General features: G+C 51.1%; 1 protein-coding gene across 1 annotated transcript in view; it reads right to left on the reverse strand.

Moving 5' to 3' along the window:
* MVK (mevalonate kinase) overlaps positions 1-13,419 on the reverse strand; it is a 63,485-nt gene that overhangs the window by 28,812 nt on the left and 21,254 nt on the right. The gene's annotated exons all lie outside the window — the stretch shown is intronic.

A 13,419-nucleotide genomic window follows, 5' to 3' on the forward strand; every position in this document is an offset into this window, starting at 1 on the left:
AAGTGGGGCGAGCACCACTTGTCCCCGTCTGTGCTCAGAGCGAAGAAGCATTTAACACCGTGAACGTCAATGCGCTTTCAAACACAACGCGTTTGCCCAGGGTCAAAATAGGCACAATGGCCACAGAGCAGGCTGCACGTCCAGAGGGACTGGTTTCTGCACGTCCTCAGGGGTGCAGCCAGGCGTTGCTCGTGCTCCGGGTGTACGACCAGCGTTAGTGAGCGCAGGCTTGGGTGCAACAGGCATTGGCTACTGACGTGAGTAACAACGACTTGTCTGGGCAACGGACCCAGCCCCCAGGGAAAGTACAAATGGACCTGCCCATCTAGCAGGCAGCCAGAATGGGGAAGGTGCAAAGACACTGGTGGGCCATGCTTGGCCCACGCTCTGTATCCAAAGACAGGGAACTTAAGTCCAGTGACTAACCCCTGGAGGCCATGGCCTCTTCTGTGCCCCGGCTGTGGCGGGTGCCTTGGCTCTGCCCTGCCCCGTGGCTGAGCTGTAGAGGGAAAGTCGTAACCTCCACACGCTGCAGCCAGAGGAAAACTTTTTAAAATCTCAAGAACGCCAGAAGACCAGAAACTTAACACTAAACATAGAGGCCTACAGCTGGTCAATACAAGCACCGGACTCCATGAGCCAGGGGGGCAGAGCTGCAGCAGCCTCATGGACATTCAGAGGGTGTGTCTCTTGGTTTAAGTCGATGCTGGATGGCTATAGCATGTTTATGGAACCAAAGCGTATCTGGATCAGACGGGCCGTCAGGTCAGCCTCACCGCGATCCAGCAGCAATAACTCTGTCCATACGCAGCCGGCAGTGCCTACTTACCTTCTCCAAAGCGCCCTGAGCGCTAGGCTATGGCGGGGCTGAGGATTCTGTCCCTCCACCCTCTGGCAGCTCAGCCAGCATTTCTGATGGCCCAGAATTGGATCTGTCAGCTCTTCCTTCTACAACCCATCTCCATTCCAGGTGTGCCCAGGCGAATGCAGGCTGGGGGCGTTTACTCAACGCAGCAGCAGCACGTCAAGACAAAGCACTTGGCTCATTTATCTTTCCCAAATAATTGTGGGAAATCATTTATTTCATCAGCGCAGAGCGAATGACGGGCTGCCCCCTCCCCCAGTTCTGGGAAGCCGTGCACTCTGGAATAAAGAACGGGCCTGTTTTTTATGGCTGCGGGTTCAGAAAGAGTGGCACCCAGGGTGGGGGAAGAAATGCTGCGTAAATTTCTGTTACACACCTGTCAAACCTACATGAACTCCCAAAGCAGGGATCTTAGGCCCCGTCCGTTGTTGGGGCTCAGCGCATGACTCATTTAGAAAATTAAAACAAGAACCAAGACGCGTCAGGTCAGGCTTTTGGCCTCTCCAGACTCCAATCCGCCTCTGCCCGTGCAGACTGCGCTGAGCCAGGGGCTGCTTATCACCCAGCTGTCTTGGGCTTGAACCGGCAGGGCACCCAGCACTTTGCAGGAGCGGGATCCTTGCTCGGGAGAGTGACCACTGCCCATCAACCATTCCCGGTGCTTCCCCAAAGGGTTTCATTGCTGGGAGTGCCAGGCCCATTTGTCCTGGCAAGCCAGGCGTTGGGGGGAACAGCACGGATCTGTCACAGTGAAACAAGAGCCACAGAGCTACGGCAGCAACAGATCGGGAGCATGAGATGGAGACTTTTCTTGGGTTGGCGTAGGGGGATGTGCCACTCAGCCACTGCCCGCAAACCTTGCGTACACAGACCCCTCATGGGCCTCGTCTCTTCTGTGTAATGCTTACCTGCCAGGCTGAGCTAGCGTGGGCTGGGACCAGCCTTCCCCTGGTGATCCGGCAACTTCTGGAGAATTGAACCTTCCATTAAAAAAAACAATTAAAAAACTCTTTAAGTTCCTAGCCCTTCTAGCTGTGAAGAAACCCTTCTAACAGGACACCTGCCAGAGGCTTCAGCTCGAGAAACTATCTTCGGAAGAGATGTGATCTACCCACAATGGTGTGTTAACTCTGAAGCATAATGATGGCAAAACTCATTGTTGGGAATTATCTCCCTGCTGATCATTTTAATACAAAAAACCAGCTAGCCTGGAATGATAGGTGAAGATTGAGCAGAGAGGTGCTGTTTCTGCCCCATCCTGGCTCATCAGGATCCTATCTGCCCTGACTGTATTCAAAACGGCTCTCACTATTGGACTAGTCCCCGTGCCGCTCCACTGGTGCTAGCAATAGTGGGAGTGTTTGTGCACAAAGTGCTCTGGTGTTTTCACCGCTGGTTACTGGGCTGCACTGGTGATAGACCAAAGGGGAGATAATTTCCCACCCAAAGGCAGACGATGAGTGAGCCCCGCACGGCAGTTACTATCCCTTCCATCTCTAAGGCACCCATCTCACCCAGTCTCCTTAGCCACAAGAGGCCCTGCAGCACTTTCTAGTGCTTTGTTCAGCTTTAATCGTCTAATGCAACAGAGCTCCCAGTGTTTGCACAAGTCACCAAAATGCTCCAGCATCTCACCGCCAGGCCAGAGAGGCAAACTCGATGTTACAACCTTCCTATGTTGAGGGGCTTTTGGGTTGTTTTCTTAAATCTTAATTCCCCGTCGTCGGATTCTCCTTGGAGAATATTTTAGCAGCCCTAATGCAATTTCTTAGCCTCTCTGAAATAGCATTTTAATATAACCTAGCTGCGCTGTATACCTGCTTCTAATAAACCTCTGCTACTTTAATGAACTAAATAGCAAATTACTTTTTTATTCAAGAATGAAATTTCATCATATTCATAATTCATATTTTATTTCAGACATCTGCTGCTGATTACATTACATTTAACTAAAATTAGATGATGCTCAGAATGTAATTACGCCCCTGCCAAATTCTCTGGCCCACCAATACCAGCCTGGCTCAGCGGGGGCCGTTTGCAGCCTAATATGTAATTAGGAGCTATTTTCTAGCTGTTTTTAAAGTCTGAAAATTAGCTGCCTTTATTAATCACACAGACAAATATAAAGCAGAGCCAACGCTTGCTGAAATTTCTAAAAAGGATTTTTTTTTAATTATACACCACATAGTGCTGAGACTCATTTTGAATGTTGATTTGTTGTGCACTGACATTTTGACAACTAGTTCTCAATTTGTCTGTCGTAGTTAGGCAACAACAAAGCCGACAGTAATACTTAACTTTCAAAACCTTCAGTGCGCCAGGAGGGGAAAGGGAGAAAGAAAATGTGCTTCTTACAAATGCGCCTCGGGAGCTGGCAAGGCCGCACTCTGCTGCTCCCTCTCCATGGAAGGATGGGCTTGGCCGGGGAAAGGAACTGTGCAAAAAGACAGGTCTGCCTCAGCCTGGCAGGGCATAGGGTCCGTCTTCCCTTTGGCTTATCTTCTGAGTGTCAACAATGGTCGGGATATTTCAGGTGCCCTGCAAGGAAGTCAGCCCATCAGGAAAAATGCTCCAGCCCAAGGAAAACAGCATCTCTCCCATGCACCAGCTTCCTAGCTGGAGCGTTATTGCACAGAGCTTTGCCACTCCAGGGCCTAGCCCGACTGAGCTCAGCCTGGCCTGCTTCCACCGACAGCTTTCCACGCACACCAGCGAGCCCTACGGCAACTCAGGCGTCTCCCAGCCCTCACGTGTCCAAGTCAAGACAGCAGCAGGGGGGAGAGTAACGCCAAGCCCAGCGATTGCGAGCACATCCGGGGGAAGGACGGAGGCTGGCAGAGCTGGGGTTCAGCTCAGGCGTTAAGAGCCCAGCTGGGATGTTTGGATCAGGGGGTCAGTTCTGGGCCCACTGTGGCGGAAGAAGTGAATTGATTCTGCTAACGCGCTACGCCCGCATCCCGAGAGGGAGCTGGTGCCTGACAGGGGCAGCCGGGCTGCAGGGGCCAGGCGGGGGAGACGCAGGTACGGGGACGAGGAAATACAAGCCCCAAAGGGGAACTCATTCCTCCCAACACAGAGCACGGGGCAGGGGGAGTGCCAGGAAGACCCCAGGCCAACCCTTCCTAGGGCCGTAGGCTGCAGCTGGGGCCGACTCAGAGCTGGCACGGTCCAGGCGACCTGCAGTGGGCGCAAAGGGGAATTCTGGCTTTAGTCCGGCCTCCGCAGACGGGTGAAACCAGCGGCCTACTTTGGTGTGATGATTCGTCACCGCTCCCGGAACGCTCCTCTCCTAGCGGGTGACATTGCCCACACTGGCATCTTTCAGCACCGCGCAGGTCACGCTGGAGAAACAAAGGCACTACATCTCCCAGCGTGTTTTGGTTTTTAAATGCACAAAAGAAAAACGAATCCCAACTCAGGCAAGGTGAATCCGCCCCAGAGTCATGACGAACCATGACAGGTTGACAGCTACTCCACAGCCCGGGCTGCATGTTATGCAGAGACTGCCCTGGTCCCTGCATGGAAGTAGGTGTTTTGGGGGATTTTTGCCATTATGAAGCTGCCAGTAAAATCTGGGTTACACCAGTCTGTAACCACTGCCCCGCATCTCCCCTTCCCTCCATGCTAGTCAGCCCAAGGCAGCCCCGCTGATCAGAGGAAGGGGTTTTTGAGTGAACATCTCTTGTCCCCACTCCATGCTGCAACCCAGCTGACCCTGGGAAGCAGAGAAAGAGGCACTGGCACCTTGATCCTCTTGCTGGCTAAGCTTAACCTCGGAAGGAGGGCAAAGAAAGAGCAGGCTATGTAAATGCACCCCACAGCCCCTTGCAGGCCTGGGCTATGGCTGCAGGAAATCGAACTGAGCTCACATTTTTTACAGGCAAAAATCACAGAACCAAGTGCTAGAGAAGAAAGCAGCTGATCGGGTCACCCAGGCCCTGCTCTCCAGCCCGTGGAAGATTGTTCCCTGCAACTCTCAGGGCAGGGGCTGTCATCTGCTATGTAGGCATGGCTGGACCCCATTTATGTTGGTAAATGTCAATTTCACTGTAGATGCCCAAACCCATGAATAAATATTCCTGTCGATAAAAATGTACAGATGGCAAGGAAGGAAAAATGCTGCTTGAGAACCAACGAGAGTTTGCGTTACGGCTGTTTACGATGTCTGTTTTGGTACCTGATGTCAACAACCTGTCTTTTAAAGGTTAGAAAGCTTCAACTTTTTGAATCTCAGCATCTGCTGTCATTGAACAATTATTATCTGTCCCCCCCCATTAATTTCCCACCACTGTGAAAATGCAAATAACCTTTTTAAAAATGCTTAAAAACAAACATCAATATTATCGATTGAAATTCTGCCACGCCTACTCATGTGTCGCCTTCGCCCCACGCAAAGAATGAAGTGACGTCCTGTAGACCCCTGGAGAGCATCACCTATAGCGTAGTCCTGCCCTACCACTAAATGACCTATCGGAAATCAGAGAGAGAAATGTACAGCATTTAATATGGAGCTGGAGCCTGCAGAGAATCATAGAAGGGAAGGGACCTTTACATGTCTGCCAGTCCACCCCCTGCCCGCCCGCCCGAGGCCAGGCCAAGTAAACCTAGACCATCCTGACAGGGGTTTGTCCAACCTGTTCTTAAAAACCTCCGGTGACGCCAGCTCCACAACTACCTTTGACTGACTGCACTAACCAGCCACAGGAACGGCCGCGGGAGCTCGGCTGCCGGGGGATAGAAAGCAGCAGCTGGCTAAGGGCACAGCCCAGCTTAGGACAGGAAGCGAAGCAGCCTGCTGAAATGACAGGGGGGTTCAGAGAGGCCGTTCTGCGGCACCACGCTGATCCCTGGCTGGGGGTTTCATAGAGTCGTTTTTTTGAGAGCTGGGAGGTCAAACTTTCACCACAGAGACTTCGGCTTACACGGGATGAGATGAACCAGGTTAGGGCCCACTTCAAACTAGCATGGCTGGTAGCCATGGGCATCCTCCCTAGGGCTTGGCCGGGGGGGGGGGGGGGGAGAGGAGGATGCAGGAAGGACGACAGCCAGGGACCTGTGCTAGGGAATCCTATTCCATTCTGGTCAGTAACTGCGCTGTTCTTTCCACCACCCGCGGCCCCGGGCAGGCCACACAGCCATGCATGCAGCCCGTTCAAGAAGCCCCGGCCATGTTTGAGGCCCACGGCGCGAGGTGCTGTATTCACAGTGTGAGGGTGGGGGAAGTTGTAGGGCAGGTGGGCTGTTAGCTGTAATGGGGCTTGTAAAAGGGCAGAGCACCAGGGATACCACAAGTGATGCCTCCCACCCTGAGCCAAAACTCTGCCCCGCAAGCAAGGGCAGGGCTCTACTGATCGTGGGATCAGGCCCCCCGAGCGTCTGCTCCGTTTATGTCCATCACCGTTTGCTGGTGCCTATTTTGCAAGAGACAGGAGCCTGGTCCGTAGGGGCCAGTGCAGGGGAAACCCTGGCAGCCAGGCTATGCGTGTTGCTCACATCCCGCCAGGTTGCCGAAGGGCTCTGGGACCTGCAGGCAGTAGAGGTGCAGCTGGCATTTCTGCAAGCCTAGAATGGCAGTGAACCCAGCCCAGAGAGCTCCAACGCCTGCAGAGACTGCTGCCGGCCCAGGTGCATCACGGCTTGGGGCTGGCTCCTACCTCCCCCAGGGAAAAGGGGGAGCAGAGGCAGAAGTGACCCGGTGCCTAAAGGAGCGAGGCGCAGGAGAAAGAGGAGGGGAGGGGGAAGAAACACAAATAATCTGCTGCCCCGTCCCTGCAGCATCCCCAGTGCAAAGCAGAGTGTGTGTAATACAAACAGCACTAATCCCCTGTCAGCTACACGGGATATCAGAGGAGACAAGCGCCAAAGTGAGAGCTCTAATTGAATCGAATTGAAAAGGAGGAATTGGCTGCTGGGGAGCTCCTGCTGCAGCGGCTCCCGGCCCCCCCTTTATCCACTCCATTAGAATTTCAAACTGTTGGAGGGCAGGTTTGCTCTCTCCAGGGCTCCGCTGGCGTCGTGGGGCAGGCACCAGCCAGACAGTGACTGCAAGGTTTCTCTCCCCCTCACCCTGCTCCCCTCCATCCGCCCCCTGCCTTTTGTCTACGCGCTTTGACATTCTCTCTCCATCATTGACCCTTTTTTTTCGGTTCTCGCTGTTATCTCAAATAATGTCACTGCCTCTTTAGAATCTATTCATCAGAGCAGAAAGAAGCCGCTGCTGACATTGATAAAAAAAAAAAAATACCATCTGTGCCTTGCAGGGGAAGGAAAGCGCCTGCACAAACCACACCACTGCCGCCTCCGTGCCATTTACACAGGGGAGCCCCGCGCTAATTACATTCCTAGCAGGGTTAGAGGCACAGGGGCAGCATGGGGAGAGGACACAGCCTGACACTGGAGAAGGCAAACAGAGACTGGCAGTGAGAGACACCCGTGAAGTCCGGCTGGCACTTTCTTCTCAGACTAAGGGGAAATCTTGGTATCAGCCATGCATTGAAAGAGCCCCCCCCCAGGAACAGGGGCTTGGTTATTATGGAGAGAGGGAAACATGCCCCAGCCCCCAAGAGAGTAACCTCACGCCACTCCTGCAGAGGAAAGCAGGGGATACAGTCCACCCTGCATAGCCAGGGAAGCATTCCTTCCCGGCTCCCACGCCAGCATCACTGTCTGGCCTGACGCCTGAGACCCTCTGGAACTTTGTCACCTCCCACGTAGCTGCAAGGACAGAGATCTGCCCCTGCTTGTGAACTGGCCATGGAGGCTGCTCGCAGCAGACTAGACACGGGCCCATCAGAGCGTATTTTCTTGAAAAGAAAGGGGTTAAACAGGAGTTCCCACCCGCAATGCCGCTGCACTGGCAGGGCCCTGGCTGGCAGCATGCTGACGGCAACTGTCCAGAGCCAGGGCACATGCTTTGGTGGCAGCAGACCCGGGTTCTTGGCCCAGCTCTTGCCCAGACTCCTTGCCCAGATCACTTAGGCCCTACTCCAAAGCCCATTGCAGTCAGCGGGAGTCCTTGCATTACGTTCAGTGGGCTTTGGATCAGAGCCTTTAGCTCTGTGCATCAGCTTCCCCATCCCTGTAAACGAGGGCTGACACGGCTTCCCCACCTTTGTCAAAATCTGCTGCTGGAAGAGCTGAGTGACACACACCAGGGGGAGAATGGAAGCCCAGGTCGCAGCAGCAGCACTTGCTCTGGAAGCTGCAGAAGGGTCCCTACCGAAGTGAAAGTCAAAAGAGGCAGCCAGCAGATTTGTTAGGTGTGAACAGAACGCTGGTACTTTGTTCCTTCCATGCCTTTAAGCACAAGGTCAGACCTTACGGTTCCTGGCCAGCCAGCCAGATCTCCCAGAGATTTCCTAACATTCTCCCTGCAGGCAGAACGCTCCTGAACACGGTTTACAAACGGGAAACTCTCCGATTCGAAGTCTCTGCAGGCGCTTTTTTAAAAGTCCCCCTTCCCTGAGGATTTAGGATGCATTTAGGCTGTCTCTGCCCACTCCCTTCTCTCCCCCAGCTGCACGGCACCGCTCCATTAACTCCGGATCACTCCCGTCAGCAAGACAGAGCATTAAGCATCGAAGTAGTTTCCTTAAGCAAGTGGGGGAGATTTTTTTTTTTAAAAAGGTTTGACAAATTTGTCTCACGTTCAGCTGAAGTTAGATTGAAAAGCTAGACAGGGAAAGTAGATGATACTCGCACCCATCTTCAGGAAATACAGCTATGTCTCCTCACATTTGATCCACTTAGCAGAAAAAACTCTTGGTATAATTTATATTAACACAAACCCTGCAGAGTTTGGATGTGATGTTTCTTTAGGAGTCTCAGCCCTTTTGGCTACAGCGTTTTGCTGGCAAGAACTTATTTACATTACAGCAGTGCCTGCAGGAACCAAGATCAAGGCCCCAGGTGCATTACAGACAGAGTCCTTGCCCCGAAGATCCTACAACCTAAAAACAGAAGAACAGAGTCAAGAAGAGAGAAACAGGGAGGTAAAGAGTTACATAGCAAGTCCAACAGCAAAGAGAGGATTAGAACCCAGCTCTCACAACCCAGCCTCCTAGTCACTAGGCTGCTGTGCATCCCCAGACAGCCTCAGAACAAATAGCCAAGCCCAAAAGGTACCCAAGCAAGAAAGAATCGGAAAGATTGCTACATGTTCTTTTCCTCTGCAACAGAACGGAGGCTAGATTCTAACCTCCCCTCCCTGCTCTGGTTATTAAGAGGCAAAGCTGGAATCAGTCTTTGTGCAAAGATCATAATGTGAAAAATGAAGCTCAAGAGAAATTAGCCAAATTACCAGGCTAATCCTTCAGCAGAAATCGTTGTTCCACTGCACGTCTGTAAAAGTGAGACGATGCAAAGGGAAAGAGGTGGCAAAAAAATAGGTAAATATATGAAACCGTTGCTCTTGTGCTGTGGAGTTCTGCTGCAAGGTAAGCCAGAGGAGATGCGGGTCCGGGGGGGGAGAGGGGGGGACGACAACAGGGGACGACACTCGTGAAATTTAATCTGCGCTTCAGAAGCTGTCTCTGAGTGTTAAACTGCAGGGGCGGATGTTAAAATGCAGCCTCATTCTGAACCTTGGTGGTGCCTCTGACCGGTCCACGTTACAAGAGTGAGCAGATTGCAGCAGCAGCAGCCTTCAGCGTATTTGTTCGACAGCTGTAACCAGCGCTGGCAGAACAGAGATCTATGGAGGCAGCATTGGCTTGGGGCTAGGGCAGGAGAGCAGGACTCCTGGGTTTTATGCCTGCCTCTTGTTAATCCAAGTCAGCACCAATCACTTTATCCACTCTGTGCCTCAGTTTACCCCTCTATAAAATTGATGGGCTTGTAATTAATTAATTGGGTAAGAGAGTAAAAGTAACTGCAATGGAAAAGGTTATTTATCCACCCTATTCGGACAGAATATTTGAGGAAGGCAAGCAGAAAACCCCCTCCGACGTCAATCACGCTATTTGTTGTGGGGTTCCAGTTGATGAAGCCTGGGGAAAATAAATAAATAAAGACACCACTTGGAGACAATTGTTAAAAGCATGCTTACTCCTAATAAATTGGGACTGGCTCCAGCTGCTGACTTATGCAATTATGGCCCCGCGGTTGGCACAGATAACTCACAGCCCTGCTTCTGGGCAAGATTTGCCTGTCAGATCAAAAAGGCCGAGAGGCATAAGCAAATTTGATCTCTTGTTAACAGTTTCTAAGTGGCTCTAGAAGAGCTTGTTCCAAGCGCCAGTCCTGGAGAGTTTGCACTGCAGAGCAAGACCCTCCCATATCTTCCATGCCAGGGGTGCCTCCCACCCACCAACCAAGAAACCCAGCCTGGGAATACAGGCCAGCTGGCAGCAGGGGCTGCTGGTATTTCAGAAGAGCAAGTCTCCACTACCCCCTTGTGGTCAGCAACAGAAAGCGTGCAAGTAACGGATGGGCACGACCCACTTTAAAACACCGAGGGGCCGTCTGCTCCTATCTCCAAGGCGGACAGCACAGTAGCCGTTCCCAGTGTAGAGAATTCTGCAATAAGCAATCCGCGCCTTGGTGCTGGGGTGATACAAATAATTCCAGGAGTTCTTCTGCCAGGGACCATTTTCCTTTCCCTATAGAGAAGGGACCCAAGAGCAGGATACTGGAGCAAATCAACCAAGTTAGAAGACTATTCCCCATTTGGCCACCTTAGGGGACGTGATGGTTCCCATTGCTACCTCCCACCAACAGGCAGCAGAAGCTCTGGGGGAGGAGTTTGTGGATCCTGGGCGAGATATTTGCACTTGCAAAGGCCAACACTGTAGCACAAACCTGCACCCTGCAGACATACAAGCGCAGCTGAAGTCGCTTACCCTTCACAGCTGCAGCTCCTCCACCCAGTCAGGTTCTTTGTGACTTGGACATCTCAATCTCAACGGACAAGCAGATGCACAGAGGCCCAGTTAAAGACAGGTTGAAAATTTGCTGGCTGAGAAGCAAGAGGTTAGATGGATTCCTGCCCAGCAGGAGGGCTCTGTTTTGTCCTGGACCGAGTGCCATGCCTCCAGCTGTCGTGCTGGGATAACGAAGAGCCAGAGGGCAAAAGGGAGGCGTCACACTCGCTGCGTACATTTATTTATTGAAGGAAAGGAGAGGGGAACTGAGGGGTTGAGAAGAATAGTAACAAGAATGAGTAGAGGCTTCCATATCTAGGCTGCTGCTTTGACTATCTAGTCCGGGTTACCAGTGATTGAGGGTCACCATCTGATGCCTCTTTGGAATCATGAGTTTTATGGTCTCAGCTAAGGTAACTGCATCACACACAGACCGACTCCTAAACTGGCACTCAGGGAGTGGGCATGGAAAGCAAAGCCAGGCTCATGCCTAGAGGCGAGACTCCCAAGGCATAGCACAGGACACTTGCAGTGTGACGGCTTAGTGGCCGGAGAGATGACCTTAGGTTCCAGTACTAAAGTCACATAAAAGAAAAGGAAAATCTGAACACACACACACAGGAGGGGAGGAGAGGGGGGGACCACAGAAAATGGTAGTTAGGAGGAAACCCTGTTAACATTAGGGTCTTTAACGAGAAACAGACAACTGCTCTCTGCCCTCCAAGCCCTGGGCTAGCTGCCACGGGCCCGTGTTTGAGGCCCACATGTAAGGAGCCAAGTACGACCTACACAGGGGAAGAATAAGGGAGCTGGCACACATCCACTGCTGACCCAGATTTACTCCTCCCACCCAGCTGAAGTTTGGTGTGAGTTGTGACGGCTGAACAGGGAGTCACGTGGAATCACCCCCATGGTATCTGGCTACAGCTCAGGCCTCCTGTGCTGACAATCACCAGATCTTTACCTGAGCAGTATCGAAAATGAACTATGACAAGCAAAGCCACTGCCCTGCACAGGAACAGAATGGCAGCGTCTAAGCCCCATTGTAATTTGTACATACATGCACGCACGCACCCGCACACCTATCATGTGCTATCTACTGCTGCACCGGCTCATGCACCAGCTAGAAAGAAATGCTACATTGCCAACAGGCGTTTGCATTTCAATTATTCCTTCAGTTACAAAACTGTCTTTTAAAGATGGTGTTTTAAGAGAAGACTTCCTGATAAAGATCTCCTTCACAGCCAGACCCGCCCATCAAACCAGCACAACAGCTACCTAGGGGTATCTGGTGCAGCCATGGGAAAGGGCGTAGGCCTCTGTTCACATCTAGGCCAAAATAAAAACAAAAACCCACAACAGCATTGTTTCCAAGTATCTGGTGCGAGGGAAGGGTCCGTGATGGTAGAGACACAGAGCTCACTGTTACACAGAGCTGGATATCTGGCCGAAGGAAACGAAAGGATTTGTTTACCGAAGTGGTCCCTGGCACAGCACACTCCCATGTTCCCTCACACTAACACTACTGCAGCCAGTTCAAAGGGAAACTGATGCTCTGAGGCCCCAGGACAGGCACACACAAGGAAGCAAAGGGCCTGGGGATTATTTGCCAGAGCCCTCGGGACACGCAGCAGTGCACATCTTACAAATCAAGAGTGTCTGTGCAGAACCGATCCGGCATCTAAAACCACAGGGAAGCCATGGACTGGAGCGCACAGTGAATTCTAGTTGTGCCCTTTTGTAGGACACGTCTCAAAACAAAGCAATAGGCAGCGAGTGAAGTTTTAATACAGAGTTACAGAGGTGTGTGCAGGGGCAGGGGGAGGGAGGTGATGGTGGAAAGCAAGAGAACTCAGGGTTATTTTTATGCAACACTTAAAAAGGAGTTATTACGGTCAAATCATCTCTGCCTAAATACAAGATGGCTCCACCCTTCCATGAACACATAAAAAGGCAATATAGGTACACTGGGAAGGACTGATTTTTATTGGTCAGTGTCAACAAACATCAGTTTCATTGGATACCCGCAAACCAACAAAAAAAATATTGCCACTGATGATTCCTGAAATTTACAGACGGCAAAGAAAGAAAAGTGCTGGTGGAGAACTCAGAGTTTAATTGAAGGATATTTACTTTGTATATTCTGACATATGATGTTGACAATTTACGTTTTAACAGTTATGCAGCTTTAACTTTTTGAATCTCAACACCTATCATAATTAAATAATTATCTGAGCCCCCTGCATAATTTCCTGCAACTGTGAAAACTTAAAAATCAATAAAAGTCTAAAAAATGCTTTAAAATAATCTGTATTATCTGTCAAAATTATCAAAAAATGAAAAATTTAATTCTGCCAAGCCTAATAATCGAGAGGTCACATAACCTCTGGCCTCGTGGCACTAGAGTTTCTTGGGGTGAGGATACATGGTCTGATTACACATTAGGACATTCAGCAATGCTATTACATATAAAAAAGTATCCCAGAAGTCTGAGGGCTTGTCTACAAGGGGATGTTTACAAGTCTCCATCAGTGTAATTCTACCACTGTAGTTATACCATTATGGCTCCCCACATGGAAGCTTCTCCCGGAATAGTTTTATGGTAAGTTTCCCAGTGCAGACGGGCCCTAAAACTGGTGCGTCCATGCAGCTCATGTTGCAGGAAAGAGGTTTCTGACTAAACTCTTGAAAAGG

This window comes from Emydura macquarii, unplaced genomic scaffold (genome assembly GCF_026122565.2).
Source record: "Emydura macquarii macquarii isolate MOO-44397 ecotype Brisbane River unplaced genomic scaffold, CSIRO-AGI_Emac_v2 contig_554, whole genome shotgun sequence".
NCBI classification, from domain to species: domain Eukaryota; kingdom Metazoa; phylum Chordata; order Testudines; family Chelidae; genus Emydura; species Emydura macquarii.